Source organism: Condylostylus longicornis, unplaced genomic scaffold (assembly GCF_029603195.1).
Source record: "Condylostylus longicornis isolate FDR11 unplaced genomic scaffold, ASM2960319v2 ptg000003l, whole genome shotgun sequence".
Lineage (NCBI taxonomy): Eukaryota > Metazoa > Arthropoda > Insecta > Diptera > Dolichopodidae > Condylostylus > Condylostylus longicornis.
In genome coordinates this window covers 1,227,185-1,242,159 of record NW_026577972.1, presented here as the reverse complement: position 1 = coordinate 1,242,159, position 14,975 = coordinate 1,227,185, and the positions used below count along the sequence as shown (strand labels likewise).

Sequence of the window (14,975 nt, the reverse complement as noted above, 5' to 3'; positions counted from 1 at the left end):
ACAATAGCAAGAGCAACATAATATAAAAATAAAGGTGAGCGAGCATGTTTTCTCGTTTGATTTTTTATTATTAGTTTTTTTGTTTTTTTTTTCTGTTTCTTTTTCTCATTTTAATTTTTATTTTTTTGTGTTGTTATTCATATACTCGTATTTACCTATTTTATTTACTCTTGTTATTTTATAATAAACGTCAACCGCACTCCTGGATAAAAGCTTTAAAAATATTTGTTGCTCATTTTTATTTTTACTACTTTACTGCCTTACTTTAGTTACTACTTTTCTATATAATACTTCAAGCCAACCAAATATCTACTATAAGTACATTTAATATTTTACTCTTTTGGCTGCTTATTACATTGCATTTAAAAAATTGTTGTTGTTTTTTATATTACAGAGATATTAACTTTGCCAAGTGCCAGATCGCACTGGGAAAATTAAAAAAAAAAACAACAGAAAAAAAAATATTAAACAGAACCAGGGATCCCAACCGTATACTAAAGTAAGTAGATCTATTTACTTTTGCTTTCGCCCATTTACTTAGCTATAACCAAGAATTACAAAGTTTGTACAGTACATGAATAAAGAGAAACGGATTGCAATACTGCATTTTTACTACCTAGATCCGCATACATATGAATTCAACCGCATTTATTTCATAATTATAGAAACGTATTTTTAATTATAGAAATGTATTTTAGATAAATTGTAAAAAATTCATACACATATATAAAATACACATATTTAAATGAAACAGCCCCGAATAAAGCGAAATCACCTTAGTCTAAATTCATATTTCACCGCTAGCGATTTATTTTTTGACATCATCTGTTTCCAATTGCGTGTTTGTGACATTATATGCAAAATACTAAACTTTTGAGTTTGCCGTTCCGCTATTTTTCTGGGTTAGCAGCGAAAATCTTCCGCTATTGCCGTTTACCACTTTGGTTTTGTTTTTACAATTAAAAAGGCAATTATACACACCTCTACCTTTATATTTATATTTTTTGTCAGAATTTACTTACTACATATTATATACTTTTTGAGTTGGGGCCCCTGACCACAACACAACAAGTTGTTTGTTAACATTTTTGTTAACGACCATCTTTACTTTTTCATTTGATTTTGGTTTTCTTTTTAGTCTAAGGTAATGTCCCGAAGTGTAAACGTGTATTTTTTAAAATAAATAAGAAAAAAAAATACACCAGGTCTTATAAAATTTTTTAATAAAAATTCGTGTAAATTACTTCTCAACATTTTTAAGGTTTTAAAGTCAAAAAGTGCGTGGTATTGAAAAAAAAAAACAGCTGATATTCCAAAAACATTAAAAATAATTTTTGTTTTTAATGTGTTTGCAAAAATTTTGTTACTTAACAAAAAAAAAAAAAAAAAACACGAAATTTTTGAAAATAATTTTTTTTAAATTTTGTGCCAAAATACATAAAAATTTTTGTTTTGGTTTTTCTTCTCTTTTTAAACAAATTTTCAAATTTTTTTTTTTGAAATTAGGAAATCGCATTTTAAAACAATAATAATAATTATTAAATAATAATATATAAAATTAGGTAATAAAATAATAATAAAAATAATCATAGTAAACAATAATATTAATATTTGTTTATTTCCAATATTTATAGTGAAATTTAAATTCAAAATAAAATTTACAATAATATTTACTGTGTCACTATACACAATTGAGTAATTATAATTCATCAGCTGAATCACATGTAAATACGAATAATGATACAAATAAAAAAAATAAAAAAGCAGGAGAATCCTTTAACATTCAGCATGACTTCAAAATTGCAATATGATATTTAGTATATACAATTAAGCTATTACAAGTCATAAGCTGAATGTTGTAAATAAATAACTTATTTTTAATACTGCAATTTTAAGATAGAAGTTTTTAATTAAAATTTTTGATAAATAAATAAAAATGCAAAAAACTAAACTAAAAATTCTAAAATAAATCAAATGAAAAACAGATGAATAAATCAAAGAATACAGATGAAAAATAGACAGATGGACAATTGAAAAATTAACTTTTTTTCCTAAATTTAATTTTCAAGAAATCTTCACATTTTAGCAATGAAACAAATCATGCACAATCAATGATAAAAAAAAAAAATTTTTTATTTTTTTTTTTATTTCGAAATCAAAATATTTTCGAGAATTGAAAAGAAATTTCGATTTGCAATTTTTTTTTGAAAATTTACTAGAAAAAAGACAAATATTAATTTTTACTTATAATCTTTTTTTTTTTTCAAATAAAAAAAAAATTATACACGTGTATATAAATATAGAACAGGGCAGGCGATATTTTTATAAAGGCTTATAACGGATGTGCGGGCAGGCAAAAGACTTTCTTTATGAAGTTTAGTTTGGGCTTTCCTTTTGAGGCGCCAATAAATTAAGGTATCATCCTCAGAAACCCACAAAACTGAGCTTTCCTTTCAAACACCAACACAAATTGAGCTTGAAAAACTGTGTCATACAATTTCATCATACATAATTTAAATATGAAATAAAATATTATATAAGTTTTTTTACTTGCAAATTCTAATAACGTTATTTAAACGTGTTTTTTTTTTCATATTTTCTGTTAAGTTCCTTTCATTTTGAAAGACGTCATGAAGTCGTTTATATAGCAATTATCTTAATAGAAAAACTCTACAACCCAAAACCAAATTATGTTATAAGTTTATAAAAATTCATAATACTAAAAGTATTTAAGTAGAAATTAGGCGTATAAAAATTAGAAGTAAGAAAATTTTACATGTAATTTAAATTTTATTTCTAATTTTATTTCTTAATATCCTGCATTTTTAATTAAAATTTATTAATTTTGTAATTTATTCATTCATTGGATATCTCATCAGTTAATTAAATTTTATTTGGGATTTTTATATAATAATTAATTTATTGGTTGTTCGGCACCTCCAAAATAAAATTAATAGTAATTCGTTTTCTATTTATGATGAAATTAATTTTATTAGTGATATTAATCTTTACAAAATTGCAAACTAACTGGTTATAGTAATGTTGTTCGTTCCTTCTAATTACCGGCATATTATTTATTCCAACAAACAATTCTTAACATTTTTTCGAATTTAAGTACTTTTAAAACTTTAAAATTTCTCTTAATCCTTCTCAATTGCATATATACTAGATATGTATGGCAATCAAATACAACTTATCGCCAGCCCTGTACATATTTATAATAAACATACGTACATTTGTATGTATAAAATATATTTATTTTATTGGTTAACAAAGTTTTTACATTTATCGCATAGCGACAATTCTGTTAGTCACAAGAGTAGTGAAGTATAAAATCATTAAAAAAAAAAAACAAAAAAAAATTCAAGAAATAAATGAAAAACAATAATAATAACAAAAATATCAATAATAAATAAAAGAAAAAAAACAAGCATAAACTGGTTATACAGGTAGAGGTAGGTATCAGTATAGGAAATAAGTAGTCATATAATGTTAAACGAAAAAAAAATGAGAAATAACAAATTTAAAAAAAAAAAATTTTTATATTATACTTATGGTAGTTCACGCTGCTTTCGCCGCGCCACCTAGCCAAAAAAATTTCAAAAATAAGTAACTACATATTTCAGCTTAACATATTTTTTTTTGTTATCATTATTGCTCTTATTACTATCATTAAGGTTATTATTATTAATATTATTTTTATTATTATTATTTTTATTATTATTATTATTATTATTATTATTTTTATTATTATTATTATTATTATTATTATTATTATTATTATTATTATTATTACTATTATCATAATATTATTATTGTTATTATTATTATTAATATTATTATTATTATTATTATTATTATTATTATTATTATTATTATTATTATTATTATTATTATTATTATCATTATTATTACTATTATTGTTACTATTATCATTATTATTATTATTATTATTATTATTATTATTATTATTATTATTATTATTATTATTATTATTATTATTATTACTATTATCATAATATTATTATTATTATTACTACTATTATCATAATATTATTATTGTTATTTTTTATTATTATTATTATTATTGTTATTATTATTATTATTGTTATTATTATTATTATTATAATTATTATTATTATTATTACTATTATCATAATATTATTATTATTATTATTATTACTATTATCATAATATTATTATTGTTATTATTATTATTAATATTATTATTATTAATATTATTATCATTATTATTACTATTATTGTTACTATTATCATTATTATTATTATTATTATTATTATTATTATTATAATTATATTATTATTATTATCATTATTATTATTATTATTATTATTATTATTATTATTATTATTATTATTATTATTATTATTATTATTATTATTATTATTATTTTTTATTATTATTATTATTATTATAATCATATTATTATTATTATTATTATTATCATAATATTATTATTATTATTACTATTGTTATTAAAATATTATTATTATTATTATTATTATTATTATTATTATCATAATATTAATATTATTATTATTATTATTATTATTATTATTATTATTATTATTATTATTATTATTATTATTATTATTATTATTATCATAATATTAATATTATTATTTTTTATTATTATTATTATTATTGTTATTATTATTATTATTATTATAATTATTATTATTATTATTATTATTATTATTATTATTATTATTATTATTATTATTATTATTATTATTATTATTATTATTTTTTATTATTATTATTATTATTATTGTTATTATTATTATTATTATTATTATTATTATTGCAATTGAAAATTTTTTTACCCTATCGTGTTATATCTATATATTTTTGCCATTACATGTACCGTACGCTTTATATAGTCTGATACACATTTATACGTGCACAATATAATTCTTAATATTCAAAATTAAAGGCTTTGCATATCCATATGTACATACATACATGTGCTGCAAAAATTTAATATTTAGTGGTCTTGCTAACAAATTTATTTCTCACTCCCGTACATGCGTGCTCCCAATACAACATTAAAAAAATATTATTTAACTTAATTAAAAAATATAAATACATACCCCCTTTGGAATGCATTATTCAGCATTATATAATTTTTATATATGAAATTTTTATATATGAATGATGCATAATGAACGAATCGGAACATTTTTATTTTAACATATTATTCGTCTTTTTCATATACCTTATCCATAACTTCAAAATTTCAATAACACTACAGTAATTAAAGCTCGTAAGCTGAAAATTGGGAATTAAATATTATATACAGTCAAACTTCGCTATCACGTACTCTATTTAAGACGAACTTCTCTTTAACACGAATTATTTATGTTTATATAGCATTTTGAAATATGTTTTTATATATTTTAGTCTATCTAACTCGAACATCTCTCTATAACTCGAATATCTCTTTAACTTGGACATCTCCGTAAATCGAACTTTACTCTATCTCAAACTGTTTTGTGTTTGAGATCTAAATGTTAACCCATAAACATTTGCCTCTATCTCTCAGTTAAACGTGTTAAATACATATATTTAAAAACATACGAAAAATGCACTTTTCATACATTTTTCATACAAAAAACATTCACAAATAATTTTACCGACCGAATTGCATATATCGATATTTTTGCATACCTTCTCCGTGGTAGGGAAGTGTAAATAAACTATTTTTAGCAACCTGTCGGCTTATTGGTTTGTGTGTACACGCATGTATTTCAAATTCGACTGAACAGGTTTTGATGAAATTTTATATGTAAATTTATTTAGACTATGGCACGGATTGATCCACTTTTGGAATATATCACTCCTCGGGAACTGGACTTTTTAGTGGGCCTGTTATATCTGTTTTTGAAAAAAATATTTAACCGATTTTTTAGATTAAATGTTTTGTAATTTCATTTATTTCCCTAAGTTTTTTGCAAAGCATTTAAAAAATAAGTCTTAAACTAAAACTTAATATAATTATAAAGTATAAAATTCTTAAAAATCTAAAAATGTTAATTTAAAAAATAATAACAATAAATCGGGTCAAACCACTGGTTTGTATTGTAGCACTTTTCTCTTCAACAAGTGAAAATACTGCTTCTAAAAACAATCTAGACCTACTACACTATTTAAATTACTTTTATTCATATACGAAATTATATCATTAACGATTGCATACATTAAGATACAGTCTTTTAAATAAAGCAAAAATAAGTTTAAAGACGTGTTAACGTAATGCTCGATTTTAAGAGTTAATTGCGTAAGCTAAACACAATAATTATATTTTTTAATGACATGGAATTTACCGTTAGCTTTCTGCGTTTATAAAAATTGGAAAAAGCTTGCGGTTTCGGAAATATAAGGTGCTAAAATTCAAATTTCACAAATTTCGAGGGGATGGAGGTGGGAAAAAATTTTCTTATAACGAAATGAACTATTTATTAGTGTCTCGAAAAGCTATTAAATTATCAGACTTTTACAACCTGTGGTCTAGAAGAAAAACAACATCCAAAATTTGGATAAAACGGATTTTAGATAACGGGAAATTTTAACGGCCATTTTGTATTTTTAAAGTTCAAATATAGTACGCCGTTGTAGAAGATGGGAGACACTTTATTTCTGCGTTTGCAAAATTTAAAAAATTCTTATGGTTTCTCTGCAACAAATAGTTAAAAAATGCCATTTTTAGGGTTTTAGGGGGTTATAACTTTTAGAGAAAGGAAGATAGATGGAAATTTTCTTCTACGTTTCTAGTAAAGATCTATGTACATAGAAAATTTCAGCTTTCTATTGTCAAGAGCGCAGAAATTTTGTAAACAGACACAGCGAAAGACGGACGGACGTACGGACAGAGTGAAACTAATAAGCACTTTTCAAAAAAAATTTTGGAAAAGTGCTAAAACTCAAAACAACAATTCAATATAATTCAATAACAACTTTAGGCATAAAGGCAAAAAAAGATAAATAAAAACTGTATAAAAATTAGAATAAAGAAAGATCTACTTGAAATTTCAGACAAGAGCTTCATTCGACCGTACGCAAAACTTCCTAACTTTTGGAAGAAATAAGGTGTCAGCAGTTGAACGTTTAATACGGGCCAAATATACATTTTTGCGTATATAAAGAGAAATAATCAACTGATTTTATTCAAATTTAATATTTAAATTTGAGGTTTGCTCGAAAACAATGAATTTATAATTTTTTTTGGAAAGATCAGGGCTCGGAAACTGATCTGGAGGCCGAGTTTACATTTTTTACCTTATCTACGAAATGGATGAATGGAATTTCTTCAAATTTAATATTTGCGTTCTGGTTGTAACCAGAAGTTACTGACGAACTTTTCGTATAATTCGTACGGCACAAAATGAAACTCTCCTAAGAGCCAAATTCACATTTTTCTAAGTTTGTTAACTAAAAGCTTATTAGTGTCCTTAAAATTGTAAAGAAGTGTTTACAACGCACTTTCATAATCTTCTGGAATACTTTTACTAATCTAGACAAGTACATTACGGTCGGTTAGGTGCTGAAGACATCAGTTTTTTTTTATTTTGATAATCAAATGATACATTTTCTGCAATATATACAGAATACATGGATACATTATTCAGTAGTATATTAATTCACACTTTTCCATATAATTTGTAAATTTATTATAATATTTAAAATTCATTATTATTATGGATGCGACGACTTGTTCCCTTACATGCATATGCTATAAATCTATAAATTTTTATTTCTGAATAAAGCAGATTGAAAATTTAGTTTAGTTATTTATACATAGGAGCCCTCTGCTATTTGGTTTCTTTTTATTACAAAGGCATTTACTTTCTTCTGATGTCAAGTGCATATTTAGGCTTAAATTTCAAATTTCGTCAGCAAGACTTAAATGATATAAGAGAAAAAAAATATGAAAAGAAAATTTTGAAAAAGAAAATAAAAAAGATATTTGTTTTTTTATCACTTTGGAACAAATATAAAAATTTTAATTGTGCACATAAGTGTAGAGTCGTTTGAAAAAAAATGAAGAAAATGAACAAAAAGTAAACTTCGATCAAACCAATGGTTTGTAATGTAGCACTTTTCCCTTCAACAACAAAATTCCTGCTTTTAAGAATAATCTTTATATTACATTATTAAAATTATTTTCATTCACAATATACGAATATATTTCAAAAATTGCATTAATTTAGGATGAGTATGCAATCTCAATCAATAATATAAAAAAAAAATTCAAAGAGGCTTTGACATAATGCTCGAACTCAAGGGTTAATTGCATGAGTTTACAGTTTTGGAGAGGGGATAACTTGATAGCGGGTGGAGGTGGAAAAAGATTTTCTGCCAACGAAGTGAACTGTTAATTAGTATCTAAATGCTAATAAAATTTCAAACTCCTACCACTTGATGTCTAGAAAAAAAGAGCATCAAAAATTTGGAAAAAATGAGTTTTAGATAACGGTAAATTTTAACGGCCATTTTGTTTGTTAAAATTCAAACATGTTATGACGGGGTAAAAGAAGCCAGCTCCTACATTTCTGCGTTTGTATAATTTAAAAAATGTTTATGGTTTCGCTGCAATAAATATTGAAAAAATGTTTTTTTTAAGGTTTTTGGGGTCTATAACTTTTAATGGAGGAAAAATTGTTTTCTACAGAAATATGCTTCCAGTACGGAACTATTCAATTCCACCTTTCTATCTTCAAGGTTGTAGAAGCTTTCTAAACAGTCACACGGACAGACGTACGTACAGACCGAGTGAAACCAATAACCACTTTTTTTCAAAAGTGATTTTAGTAAAAGTTCCAAATTTTTTTTTGGAAAAGTGCTAAAAAAAAAAATTATGCAAACGCCACAATTCACGTAAAACGCAACGAAATTTTTTATTACAATTGTGTGCGATTGTGTATTTTTTTTATTCATTTTTTCTTTTAACACTAAAATAACAGTTAAAATTATTTCAGTTTTTTTACTATCTAGTATCGAAATTTTTTAAATAAAATGTTACTAATTTAAGAAAAGATTAAATAGAAAGCATAATTGTTTGGTCAATGGGGAAGGGGTTAACTTTAAACTGAGACAAGGATAATAAAATTTAAAAATTAATTTATTTATAAAGTAATTTATAATTTTAAATAAATATAGTGCGACTTAAAAATTGCAGCAAAGCGATATAATTACATAATTCAACGATTACAGTTTATAAGCTAAATTATATACAAATATTTTTATTACTGCAATTTTCAAGCCAAGGATAATTTTTAATAGACACAAACTTAAAAAATATATATGTATGTATGTATATAAAATTCTTATGTGCCTACATTTTTAGCACTTTTCCAAAAAATTTTGAAAAAAGTGCTTATCAGCTTCACTCTGTCCGTCCGTCCGTCTGTCCGTGTGTCTGTTTACAAAACTTCTACATTCTTAAAGAGAGAAAACTAAAACTCATCGATCTCCCCCCCTCTAAAAGTTACACCCCCTTATAACCCGTCGAAAATGGTATAATTTAAGTACATATTGCAATGAAAATATAAGCATTTTTCAAATTTTGTGAAATCAAATTTTAAAAAACAAAATGGCCGTTAAAATTTACCGTTATCTAAAACCCGTTTTCCGAAATTCCTTTATTTCCGAAACCAAAAACTTTTTCAAATTTGCATAAACGCTGAAAGCTAACAGTAACCCTTAAAATCGAGCATTATGTTAATCCTTCATTAAATTTATTTTTGCTTTATTTCAAAGACCGCACTTGTTGAAAAGTGCTACAATACAAACCATTGGTTTGATCCAACTTTATTTTTGTTAGAGTGATCTTATGATTCATTTATATTTTTGAGTTTGTATAGTTTTTAAGTGTGAGAATTTTTTTTTAATTATCGTGTATTATTTATTAAAAATAACTATGATATCTCATTCAAAAAAATTTTTTTTTTTTTCTGTGAATAAATTTATGGCATACCTACATAATTTTCTAATTTTGTAATATACAAGTATTCAATAACTTGCGATATCATCATCATTTATTATTATTATGATAAATTATTATATACATATGTATATATACATACTTATGCATAAGCACAATAAATTATAAAAGTAACATCTTCAACATTTTTAACATTTTCTGTTTTTTTTTTTCTTAATTTAACAACCTTTCAATATTGCTATTCAAATTTATCCATGTATTAATAATGATGAATAACCAAATCATTATGTAATTTAGTTATGGAATTTCTCATTTTTTAAGAAATTTTTAATACTTAAGTATGTTAAAGAAAAAAAAAATTGTAGGCAGAAATGTTGTTTCCCTGAGTTTAAAATTGCAATCATATAGGGTACAAATATGTACGCCTATATATGCACATACTCTATTTTTGTTCCAATGAAACGAACGCTTTTATATAACATACATATGGGTAAGTACGTATGTATTAGCGATCATTCTTTAGTTGATTCATAGTATGATTTTTTAAAATTTCAAGATTTTAAGTTATGATTTTAAATATCACACTCCAAATTGTAAAAGATTTCCAATTTTTCTAAGTTCTGATTGTAACATTTTATCATTGAATTACATTGCTTCGTGTGACAACTTACGTTTTTATATTGAGTCAGTCACCAAATGCAAATACTTAAGTTTAGTTATAGATAATTGGTTTAGTTGGTCTGAACGTTCTAGTAACCAAAAAAATATTTTAACGGTGTGTTAAGACAATTCTTTTATTTCTTTTATTTTTTATTTTATTACTTAATAGAAATTTTAAAATCTGCATATTATACTTTGTTGAATAGCAAAATGGAATATGGTTTTAAATGTTCGAATCATACTTACATTATCAGAATTTAACCTCTGTTACTTGCACAAAAATATATAATTAAAAATATAGTACACACATAAATTACCTTATTTTTTGAAATTTTCAAAAAAATTGTATATTAGGCACTTGTTTTATTTCAAAACACTCAAACTGTTTTTCATTCGGTCAGAATAATTGGTTCAGCGTTTTTTTTAAATTATAACCTTAACATAATTTTTTTTTAATTTAATCCCCCCCCCCCTTCCAAGGACTGCATTTGTCATTTTAAGCTCTTTTATGACAAACATAACTAATAGAAATTTCTTCATACAACTGCAGAACAGATGGATTAAATATTTAAAGGAATGAGTTTAAGCAGAAAAATTTATTAAAAAATTTTTCTTTTTGAACTGGACTTACCGCTCGACTCGAACCAGTGACTTAACGCTTTCTAAGGAGATTGTGTACCAACTGAGCTACAGAGGTATAAAAAAATTGCCACCAAATTGTTCATCATATTGTTACGTGCAAAGCATATCTAATTTATAAGTAAATCGACTCGTTACAAGCCGTTAGTTATCGTTGGCTTGCCACTTCAACTATTCTCAAAATATTCCACTTCTATTAAGAAACTAGTGGTGTGTGCTTGCATTGCAAGTTATGTCTGTAGTTTTGAAATTGCGTTCCATTCTGTGTGAGATATTTTAAGTTTACTTTCTTCAAAAATACAACCGTAATATACATATAGATATGCTTTTTTCCTAATAAATAATAAGATAAAACTTAAAATAAGAAAAGTCCTTTTAAATAATTACAAAAAAGTATGTACATAATTAAACAAATAATTAGTTCCTTTGAGATCAAATATCTTTTGAGTAATTTATTTTAGAACCTCTCTTTGAGTTATGTCGCATAAAGTCGTAAATTACCTTTGACAATAAGCACTTTAAGTGATCAATTACTGTATACGCATAAAATAATTCGCTACTAAAATATACTAACGTATATAATAGGGTGATGCGTATTTCATACGATTTCTATGCAAAAAGTTTCAGGTTCGAACCCCGAAAAATGCGATGTGTTAGATGAATTTTTTTTATTGATAATTTTATTTTCTTATTCTTATTTAAAATGAAATTAAAAAAGCTTTACCCTTACAAATCAATATCAGCGAGTTTCCGTCCTAAATTTTTTTTTTGAAAATACCCTATTTGTAAAAGTTTAATGCAATAAAATAGCAATTTCTTATTAAATTTTGTCCAACATGCAATAAAATTGACACTTATGTTTTGCTTACTAATACATTTTGTAGCAGATCGTGAAAAAAATACATAACTAAATGAGTGCGTACATACTTATAATAAAACAATGTAGATTTTCTTAACTCTTAACAGTTTTCTTAAGAAAGTGTTCACTTTTTGTTGTAACTCACACCAAAAATTAATTTATATACAATATTTATGCCACCAAAAGTAAATAAAAATTTCCCCTATAAAGTGTGGTACCATTTTGCAAAAAGCGGTCACAAAGCATCTTGGAAGGGGGTGAAGGGGAGGGTGGGTGAAATTAATGGGACCGTAGAGGAAAAACTCTATGTAATGCCTTTTGTCCCATGTCTCTAGCCCTTCCAGAAGTACCCATACTTTTCGACACCTGAGAAGTAGCTATATATGTATAATGGATTTTAATAAGAGTTGTGTAGACAAGAGAGAAACAAATTATTGTAAAAACAAGATTGTATGAAAAATAGCAAAATGAAATAAAATTAATTTCCTAATATTTTATTATACGTTTCATAAAAGTCAGATAAAAACATTGGAATATACAAAAGCAATAAAAGAGATATAAGTCTAAAATTTCATATATTGTTATATTATAGTACAAACTGTCTTGACGCTTATAAGTTCAAAAGTGCAGTTTTAGTCTGAGCTTATTTCAAATCAAGTAGTGAAAATGCAATATTATAAGTGAAGTATTGAGTTATATTAATAAAGCAATTTGTAAAAAATGGAGCGTAAGCATATTAACTCATACTTTATAAAATGTATTACCGATAAGTGTATACGTACATTCATTGGAAGTGGTGTTTCAAATTAAATTTAAACAAGATTAAAATAAAAATAAAAAATCCATAATTTAAAATGCTACATGCAACACTCTATTTGAAACAAACAATCACAAAAATGATAGAGAGTTCGCCTAAAAAGCGGTAGGCTCGAGTTCAGCTCGAGGAGAAAATTTTTTAATAAATTTTTTTTCCTTTACTCGTTCCTTTGATAACGTAATCCATCTGTTCTGCAGTTGTATAAAGAAATTTCCATTAGTTATTTTTGTTATAAAAGAGCTTAAAATGAGAAGTTTAGGCTCTTCGATAGTAAAAAAATTATAAACAACTACATATTGTATTGGTAATTAGTAATATCTCTTCTATGATATTTTAGCTCCTAGGGTTTTTAACAGGCTACCTGTTTTCATTCGATTGTAGAATAATATGGGTGAGTTTTCTAAAAAAAAAGCTTACAATTTGTCTTTTTAGTATAAATCTTTTGCAAACTGAATCTAGTATTGTGCTTTTTCGAAGCACTACCCCTAATTTTTGTATTCCACGTAATTTGTTAATTTGGGATGGTATCTACTCTCCGTAAAATATTTTATTTTACAGTTTCTTCATTAAAATTTGTTCTTGCAACATGCTTTATTTATGCAATGCATAGCTTACGGTGAACTAATTGATAAAACTTAGAACCAAATTATCTCGGAAACGGGACATCGCACAAAAAAATTATTAAGAGATAATTTGAAGACCAACTCAAAATCTTTCAAATTATTGAAAAAAATTGAGTAGAGCATTTTAAAATTTGACATTTTTTTCTTTTTTTTGCTTTATTTCCTTAATTACTTTTTAAGTAATGCCTCAAATGACACGCTGTTTATACCCGTACGAACGTTAATTTGCCCTACCATTTGTAACGCTAAGAAATAATAGTCTGAGATGTAGACTCAAGTGTATGTTTTTGGTCAGCGTCGAATTCTGAGTTGCCTATTTAAATTGGGTACTGGTTCGGGTAGCTGCCACACAACTTCAAAATTTATTTGACTATATCTTAACAACTATGAAAGCTTTGATATTGCAATTTCGCACAAGTAAATATATATTAGTATAGTTAGGCTCTTTCTGGCACCTGCCATACAATTTCAAAAGTTATTTGGCTATATCTCAGAAACTATCAAATCTGTGATATTCAAATTTCACACAAGCGAATATATTAGTACGGCCAATGTGCTTGATAAAGTTTGTTAGAAGATGCTTGGCTCTTTCTGGTAGCTGCCATACAGCTTTAATAGTAGTTTGACCACACCTCAGAAGATATTGAAAACACAGTACTGATATTTTGCATAAGTCATAGTGTGTTCCATAGTCAGCTATGACATATTTATTCGCACATAGGATAGCAAATTCATACGGGTATCACAGAGTTGACACAACCAATTATATTTTTTCTCGTTTTCATATTATTTTATTCGCCGTGACTTCAAAATTGTTGTAAAATTGTTGTTATTTTGTAAACAATTCAACCTATTATTTGCTATGTATTGAATTATTTATTAATATTGTATTATTGTATTTTTGAAGTCGCAGATTATTATTGCTAATTATTTATTATAGTACTAATTATTTTCAGCTAAACAAATGCACGCTATTGACACAAAGCTATTCCTTATGCTATACATATAATTGTATTTTATTTGCATTTTAAATATAAAAAAAAATTCTTAATATTAATGATGAAACTTTTTATCAAATACATACACACTTGTGTATTCTCAGTTATTTAAATTTTTTCTTCTTAAATTTCATATAATTACGTTATGACATATATTTTCTATATGTAATATAGAATTTTCTATATGTAATATAAAATTTAAAAAAAAATTATTTATCACATTCATAAGAAAAAGAGTACATACTTATAATATTATATAAATAATGAATAATATGTATATGTGTATGATAATCTTTTATAAAAATTTAACTGGAACCTTATATATATATATGTATATATATATATATATATATATAATTAGCAATATTATTTTTTTTAATTGAAATATGTAATATTCACACTAATTTTATAAGG

At 24.6% G+C, this 14,975-nt stretch overlaps 1 protein-coding gene across 9 annotated transcripts in view; it reads left to right on the top strand.

Annotated features, from left to right (window-relative positions):
• The first annotated feature begins 394 nt into the window (after nucleotides 1–394).
• LOC129606238 (putative mediator of RNA polymerase II transcription subunit 24) overlaps nucleotides 395–14,975 on the top strand; it is a 40,791-nt gene continuing 26,210 nt past the window's right edge. For 2 of the 9 annotated variants that reach the window (XM_055516480.1, XM_055516436.1), the window contains exons 1-2: nucleotides 1,148–1,277; nucleotides 3,297–3,455. The gene's annotated coding sequence lies outside the window, so the exon portion shown is untranslated. Of the gene's footprint in view, nucleotides 500–1,147; nucleotides 1,278–1,506; nucleotides 1,563–1,642; nucleotides 1,725–3,296; nucleotides 3,456–14,975 lie in introns of those variants that run through there. The other 7 variants (XM_055516488.1, XM_055516454.1, XM_055516471.1 and 4 more) reach the window with 7 other exon arrangements.